The sequence below is a fragment of the Nerophis ophidion genome, linkage group LG06 (genome assembly GCF_033978795.1).
Source record: "Nerophis ophidion isolate RoL-2023_Sa linkage group LG06, RoL_Noph_v1.0, whole genome shotgun sequence".
Lineage (NCBI taxonomy): Eukaryota > Metazoa > Chordata > Actinopteri > Syngnathiformes > Syngnathidae > Nerophis > Nerophis ophidion.
In genome coordinates, this window is record NC_084616.1 from 59,507,198 (window position 1) to 59,516,298 (window position 9,101).

The window sequence follows — 9,101 nt, forward strand, 5'->3', positions numbered from 1 at the left end:
TGGCTTCCATCAGAGACACTGGCGGTCAACACACCACTCCGACTTCCAGGTATGACTTTATAATCTCACTAAAACACTAGTAACACAATAATCAGATAAGGGATTTTCCAGAATTATTGTAGTAAATGTGTCTAATAACATCTGAATCGCTCTCACTGCCTTCGCCTTTTTTTTTTCTAGTGCTTCATTCTAACGTTCCTCATCCACAAATCTTTCATCCTCGCTCAAATTAATGGGGAAATCGTCGCTTTCTCGGTCCGAATCGCTCTTGCTGCTGGTGGATATGATTATAAACAATGTGAGGATGTGAGGAGCCCGACAACCCAAGACGTCACACGCACATCGTCTGCTACTTCCGGTACAGGCAAGGCTTTTTTTATTAGCGACCAAAAGTTGCGAACTTTATCGTCGATGTTCTCTACTAAATCCTTTCAGCAAAAATATGGCAATATCGCGAAATGATCAAGTATGACACATAGAATGGACCTGCTATCCCCGCTAAAATAACATCTCATTTCAGTAGGCCTTTTCTTTCTTTTTCTTTTCTTAGTTTATTTCGAACATGACATACATACAACATTATACATCAGTTAAATTCATCATTTCGCAATACACAATACATCATGACCGAAAAGGAGTAGGAAGAAGAAAAGCTTATTTAATCCTACCCCTTTTCCACTTCAGAGCGCCCACAATATATACAATTATTCACTGACCTTCTTTACAGCAAAATATCAAAATAGCAAAATGACATCTATGAGTGATTAACACAGCAGTTTTCTAACATGTACTTAATTATTTCAGTCATTATTAACATACTAAGATGAAGAATATCTTATTTTCAATAAGTTTGAAAGTGTTTCTCATAATACTTCTTTGTACTTTGTAAGCACTATTAATCTGAACAGCCTCTTAAACTGGATCATATCAGTACAATGTTTAACTTCTTTACTTAATCCATTCCATAAGTTAATTCCACATACTGATATGCTAAAGGTTTTAAGTGTTGTACGTGTATACAATTGTTTTAAATTAGATTTTCCTCTAAGGTTATATTTCTCCTCTTTAGTTGAGAAGAATTGTTGTACATTCTTTGGTAGCAGGTTATAATTTGTTTTGTACATCATTTTAGCTGTTTGCAATTTTACCAAATCATCGGACTTTAATATTTTTGACTTAATAAATAAAGGGTTTGTATGTTCTGTATATGCAACATTATGTATTATTCTAATTTATCTTTTTTGTAACACAGTTAACGAATGTAGCGCACATTTGTAGTTGTTTCCCCATAGTTCTGCACAATAACTCAGATATGGTAACACTAGCCAGCAGTAGAGAATATAAAGTGATTTTTGGCCCAGGACTTATTCTGATTTATTCATTATTGAAATTTTTTTTGCCACCTTATGTTGTATGTTTTGTATATGAGATTTCCAGTTCATTTTATCATCTATTATGTAAAACTCCCAAAAATCTGGTTTCTTTTACCCTTTCAATATCTACTACGTCTATTTGTATTCGTGTCTGATGCTCTTTTCTGCTGTTACCAAATATCATTATTTTAGTTTTACTGAGATTCAAAGATAGTCTGTTTCTATCAAACCATTCTTTTATTTATTTTTTGATTTTTTATTTCTTTCATTATTATTTGTATTATCTTTTGTGTGTTCTCTCCTGAACAGAAAGCAGTTGTGTCGTCTGCAAATAAAACTAACTTCAAGTCCTGTGTAACTTTACAAATGTTGTTTATATAAAGGTTAAACAATCATGGTCCCAGTATTGATCCCTGGGGTACACCACAAGATATATCCAACCGTGTTGACATATTTTCACCCATCTACACATATTGGTTAAATAGCTTCTTACCCAGTTCAATACCAAACCTCTGATGCCATATCGTTTTAGTTTTTGTATTAAAATATCATGATTAATTGTGTCAAATGCTTTTGTTAAATCCATGAATACTGCGACTGCACATTCTTTACCGTCTATTGCAGGGGTCGGGAACCTTTTTGGCTGAGAGAGCCAAGAATCCAAATATTTTAAAATGTATTTCCGTAAGAGCCATATCATTATTTTTTTTTCGACACTGAACACAACTAAACGCATGCATTTTTGAGTAAGACCAACATTACTAGAATATAATAGGTCTCGTATTCTTTGTAATAACGTTGATATTCTGAAGCTAACTGTGGAGGGGCGTGGCCTGCGGGCCTGCAGCGAAGCGGGGTGTGCGAGGACCGGCCTCGAAATCAGCGACAGGTGCGTAGATGGCCCACCTGGGCCTTGTTATCTAATCACCTGTCGCTCTGTTATTAGCAGCAGCCGGGAGGATAGACAGGGTTGGAGCTGGAGCCAGAGCGCGAGCGAGAACGAAAGAGAAAAAGACAATTGCTGGAAATCAACTGAGAGACTTATTGAAAAATAAAAAAATATCGTAACCCTGAAACAGGCTTTCATGTCGGTGCTTGGTGGTCTGAAGAACCCCCAGGAGGGCAAGCCCTAAAAAAAACAATAATAAATAAATTGTGCAATTTCTTGAACAAGTGCGGTAGAAAAAGGATGGATGGATTCAAATGCATGAGCATGTTTAATATTTTGAACGTTATTTTTAACACTTTGATTACAAGTGGAATTAGTCATTACTTGTTGTGTTAAGCAGTGTTAGCTCAGATTTATCCGAGAGCCTGATGCAGTCATCAAAAGAGCCACATCTGGCTCGCGAACCATAGGTTCCCTACCCCTGTTCTATTGCATTGGTAATTTCCTCTGTTATTTTGATTAATGCTATTGATGTTGAGATTTTTACTCTAAATCCAAACTGGTCTGTAGTTAGTGAACCGGAATTTGAATTGGAAAGCGACTGGAGGAAAGTTTACGTTGATTTGAATCGGACTATGATCAGGAATAATTATTGGGTGAATTTTAGCCTGCACGTTTTCTACAATTGCCTTAGGAACAAAGAACATATCCATTCTTGAAAATGACTGATGCCTGTTTGAATAAAAAGTGAAATCCTTCTCATATGGATTTAAGGTTCTCCAAATATCTATTAGGTTAAGAGTTTGCATTAATTTCAGAAGAGAAAAAAATGATTTCCTGGGTTTAACAATCTTATTAGTTTTATCAATGTTTGGATTTATTGTTGAATTTAGATCTACACGCATAAAAATATCAGAATCAACATAATCTGCCAATTTGAGCTCCGTGTCACCAAAGAAAGAAGGTTTATCATCATTGGGTGCATATAAGTTTACCAGTGTGATGTTGTTATTATATATATGGCAATTAATAATCATATATCTACCTTCTGGATCTAAAAATATACTATTTATAATATAGTTAATCTTTTTGTTGAACATTATAGCAACACCAGATCTTTTGGAGGACAGTCTAACACCAACTATCTCACCAACCCATCTTTTTTTTCAGATATTTTAAATGTTCAGTTTTCAAATGGGTTTCCTGTCTAAAACCAATATCAGTAGAAAGATTGTTTAGATCAGGGGTCACCAACGCGGTGCCCGCAAGGACCAGCTAAGTCGCCCTCTGGCCTGTTGTAAAAATAGCTCAAATAGCAGCACTTACCAGTGAGCTGCCCCTATTTTTAAATTGTATTTCTTTACTAGCAAGCTGGTCTTGCTTTGCTTGACATTTTTAATTCTAAGAGAGAAAAAAATCAAATAGAATTTCAGAATCCAAGAAAATATTTCAAAGACTTAGTCTTCGCTTGTTTAAATAAATTCATTTATTGTTTTACTTTGCTTCTTATAGCTTTCAGAAAGACAATTTTAGAGAAAAAATACAACTTTAAAAATGATTTTGGGATTTTTCAACACATATACCTTTTTACCTTTTTAATTCCTTCCTCTTCTTTCCTGACAATTTAAAATTCAAAGCCCACCAGGCTGCACCAAACCTTTGGTGCCTTGTTGACACAGAAAAGCACAGTGGTGTATGCGCAGCAGCTATGAAGGTTGCAGGCCTGTTTGGTTCAACTTATCTTTGTGAATCAGCCTTTTCTGACATGAACTTCATCAAGAACAAACACAGAACACGCCTCACTGATGCACATCTGCAAGACTCACTCAGAGTTGCAGTGTCAAGTTACACAGCAGAGTACAACACACTAGTTAACAGCATGCAATGCCAGGCTTCCCACTAACTGACAAAGAAACAGATAACAGATTTGGTGTCCAGTTCAAAGTGTGACATGATTTATTTAAAAATTTGAGAGTTGACTTGTGTATTTTACATTAGTTATTATTTGTACAAACATGGGGTAAAGTAATTCATGAATTGTTAAAAAATCTAAGTGGCTAGCCAGTTAAAATTGGATATTGTGATTTCACAAGACTGCCTTAGAAGTGATCATTTGAAAATGTTCAATTTGAAAAATGTGCACTTAGAGAAAATATAACAATAAAGTGTTGCATATTGATATTTATCTGTTTCTATATATATTTATTGTGAGAAATCATTAAGATGATCAGTGTTTCCACAAAGATAAATATAATCAATTATTAATAATAACATAGTGTTAAAGGTAAATTGAGCAAATTGGCTATTTATGGCAATTTATTTAAGTGTGTATCAAACTGGTAGCCCTTCGCATTAATCAGTACCCAAGAAGTAGCTCTTGGTTTCAAAAAGGTTGGTGACCCCTGGTTTAGATGCTTCAGAATTTTTCTTTGTTTCACCTGTTCATTTGCACCGTTTACATTCCAAGATACAATTCTCAAACATTTTCTAGTCATTGCAAACTCATACGATCCGTATTCAAACCTGTTTTAAAGGCCTACTGAAATGAGATTTTCTTATTTAAACGGGGATAGCAGGTCCATTCTATGTGTCATACTTGATCATTTCGCGATATTGCCATAATTTTGCTGAAAGGATTTAGTAGAGAACATCGACGATAAAGTTCGCAACTTTTGGTCGCTAATAAAAAAGCCTTGCCTTTACCGGAAGTAGCAGACGATGTGCGCGTGACGTCACGGGTTGTAGGGCTCCTCACATCCTCACATTGGTTATAATCATAGCCTTCAGAAGCAAGAGCTATTTGGACAGAGAAAGCGACAATTTCCCCATTAATTTGAACGAGAATGAAATATTCATGGATAAGGAAAGTTAGAGTGAAGCACAAAAAAAGAAAAAAAACCTATGGCTCCAAGGGGCGGCAGTGGGACCATTTCAGATGTAATTAGAAACGTTTACTAGGATAATTCTGGAAGATCCCTTATCTGCTTATTGTTTTAATAGTGTTTTAGAGAGATTATAAAGTCATACCTGAAAGTCGGATGGCTGCGGTGAACGCAAGTGTCTCTCAGAGAAGCTGATGGAGGAGCCAAGATCACAGCTGCCTTTTTGAGCTGCAGGAGGAAGTCCCATAATCCACTGAAGTCTCCGGTAAGAGCCGACTTGATATCACAATTTCCCCATCCAAAAACTTGCTGGTTGACGTAGAAAACATGTTTGCTTGACCACTCTGTGTTCAAGCTTCACAACAAACAAAGAAACACAAGCTGTGTCTCGGTGCTAAAGGCAGCTGCAATCCACCGCTTTCCACCAACTGCATTTGTCTTTATAGTCTCCATTATTAATTGAACAAATTGCAAAAGATTCAGCAACACAGATGTCCAAATTACTGTGTAATTATGTGATGAAAAGAGACGACTTTTAGCCGTGTGTGGTGCTGGGCTAATATGTCCCCTCCGACCCGTGACGTCACGCGCACGCGTCATCATACGCGTCATCATTCCGCGACATTTTCAACAAGAAACTTAAAAATTTAAAATTGTAATTTAGTAAACTAAAAAGGCCGTATTGGCATGTGTTGCAATGTTAATATTTCATCATTGATGTATAAACTATCAGACTGCATGGTGGGTAGTAGTGGGTTTCAGTAGGCCTTTAATTGCTCTTTTGAGTGCTGAGTTTTAGTGTATTTACAGATGCTGTCTTTGATTTTTGTCATCCAAATGTAATTCTAGTAGGGCTGCTTATCATTTGTGTCATCTTGAAGTCGTTTATAATATCCTTAAGTTTCTTTCTACGTGATTTATTTAACCAATCCAGATTAACGTCCCCCATAACGTTCAATTCTTTCATATTGTCCTGTTTGAGGATGTCTGAAAATTAATTTGAGAAAAATGTCTTTAGCTGTGGTCGGTTAGTATGCTACAATTACCTTGAAATACATTTGTGAGGACAATGTGATTTTAATTCCAACACTCTCAAGATGATCTACTGGGAGGGTTATTTGTTCACTTTTCATGGTTTTCCCTTACACAAATCTTAACTCTCCCACCTTTGTCACTAGATCTGTTTTTTCTGTAATCTTGTACCCCGGGACATTAATTTAGAACAAAAAGTGTTGCGGGTTTTAACCATGTCTCCGATAGACAAAGGTACCCCAGATTAGAGTCTGACAGTAACTGCTGGATTTGTTCAGTTTGGTTCCTGTTGTAGAAAGTTGAATGATGCGGACACGTTTGTTACTGAATACTTCTATCAGACTATCTATCTTGGCGACTCTTTTTTTTTGTATTTAATAAACAACTATAATTAATTGATATGCTTTTTATAAACTTTTCTATACTTTTTTATAGTCAAATGTACCCCCATCTAGTTAAACATGCCCTTACTTTAGCTGTATCCAAAAACTAGCCTGGTGTACTCGCAGAAGAAGAAGAAGAGGTTAAGAAACGTTTTTGTCTCATATAGTTTATGCTTTTGCCACTCCTAAAACCACCACAATTCTATTCAACAGTTCCCCTTTATCATTAAAACATCTCAAGTTTTCTTCTTTCATAGATAATTAATGTTAATGTTTAAACAAACACACAAACAATATGATCACATACAATATCAATCCAATCCAACACTAAACACCCCAAGTGAAGTGAAGTGAATTATATTTATATAGCGCTTTTCTCTAGTGACTCAAAGCGCTTTACATAGTAAAACCCAATATCTAAGTTACATTTAAACCAGTTTGGGTGGCACTGGGAGCAGGTGGGTAAAGTGTCTTGCCCAAGGACACAACGGCAGTGACTAGGATGGTGGAAGCGGGAATCGAACCTGCAACCCTCAAGTTGCTGGCACGGCCACTCTACCAACCGAGCTATGCCAACTCCAATACAGGTTGTTTTTGGGAGAGCTTTACTAAACCTATTTTCTGCAGAAATAAGGTTCAGAATTTAGTCTCACCAGCCCCTGACCATCTCCAGACAGACAGTTTTCACACATTTAAGCAAAATTGCTTACCTTTGAAACCCTGTCTGCCCCGAGAGACCCAGGTCCTGGATGTTGACCGCAGCGCTCTTACCCGGCCGTTTCGTGACGCCAATTTTATGTGGTGGAAATGTCGGGGATTTAACCGGGGGCCTCATCCCGCTCATGGTAGCCAATTTTATGTAGTAGAAAAGTCCAAATCTTAAACAGGACAAATAGAGAGTTTGTTACAACAGTTTTAATTACTCACAATCAGAAAGTACAAAGTTGGATTGAATCAATATGAAAACAGACAGTGTCTCCGGGGACAAAAGATGGTACACCCTCGTGAAGGAATTAAGTAAGAGAGCCCCCAAGCTTGGTCTTCCCTTCAAATTTATACGTTCCATGATGGCCTGTTTTCTTTCATAACAATTTATGTAATTGTCCAATGTTCAAATGTCCCCCTACCAACAGAAGTAGCATTTGGTCAGAAGTGAAGTGAATTTGTGAAGTGAATTATATTTATATAGCGCTTTTCTCTAGTGACTCAAAGCGCTTTTACATAGTGAAACCCAATATCTAAGTTACATTTAAACCAGTGTGGGTGGCACTGGGAGCACGTGGGTAAAGTGTCTTGCCCAAGGACACAACGGCAGTGACTAGGATGGCGGAAGCGGGAATCGAACCTGCAACCCTCAAATTGCTGGCACGGCCACTCTACCAACCGAGCTATACCGCCCCACTTGACCTCTCATGTCGTGTCCCTCCCAATGCAAACAGTTGAGAGGTAACCCTAGGACAGAAATTTTCCACTACAACATTTTTTTTCTTTCCCTGACTGCACGTCACTGCTAGTGTTTGAATGTGAGTGTGAATGTTGTCTGTCTATCTGTGTTGGCCCTGTGATGAGCTGGCGACTTGTACAGGGTGTACACCGTCTTCCGCCCGAATGCAGCAAAAAGATAGGCTCAAGCACCCCCTGCGGCCGTGAAAGGGGCACGCGGTACAAAATGGATGGATGGATGGATGGATGTGATGTGAAAATTAGCTCAATGTAAGAAGTGGGTTGAATGTGAATGTGGAAGTCTTGCACCTCCGTGTTCTTTGGACCACCCAGAAGAGACTTGACAGGCTCGACGTTTTTTTTTATTTTGTTTATTTTTCAATAAACTCGCTCTGCTTTCCAGCAATCGCCTTTCGTGACGGACTCGTTCTTCGGGTTGCTTTTCAGCCAACCGCTCTCGTCTCCGTCTCCGTCTCGCTCTCGCTCGGGTTTTCTCTCCACCATCAACCACTCCAGCCACTTCCTTCCCGACTGCTGCCCTTTTACAGAGTGACAAGTGATCAGACAAATGCGCCCAGGTGGGCCATTTACGCACATTTATAACTGGCATGCTGTGAATGCTAAAGTGCAGCAACAGCGCGGAGGTGTGAAACATGACATGATTAATGATAGCTTAAAGGCTTACTGAAATTATATTTTCTTATTCAAACGGGGATAGCAGGTCCATTCTATGTGTCATACGTGATCATTTTGCGATATTGCCATATTTTTGCTGAAAGGATTTAGAAGAGAACATCCACGACTTTTGGTTGTAAGAGAAAAGCCCTGCCTCTACCTGAAGTCGCAGACGATGACGTCACAAGTGTGGTTGCTCCTCACATATTCACATTGTTTTTAATGGGAGCCTCCAACAAAAACAACTATTCGGACCGAGAAAACGACTATTTCCCCATTAATTTGAGCGAGGATGAAAGATTTGTGTTTGAGGATATTGATAGCGACGGACTAGAAAAAAGAAAAAAAAAAACAAGTAAAAAAAACCGCGATTGCATTCAGACGGATTTAGATGTTTTTAGACACATTTACTAGGATAAGTCTA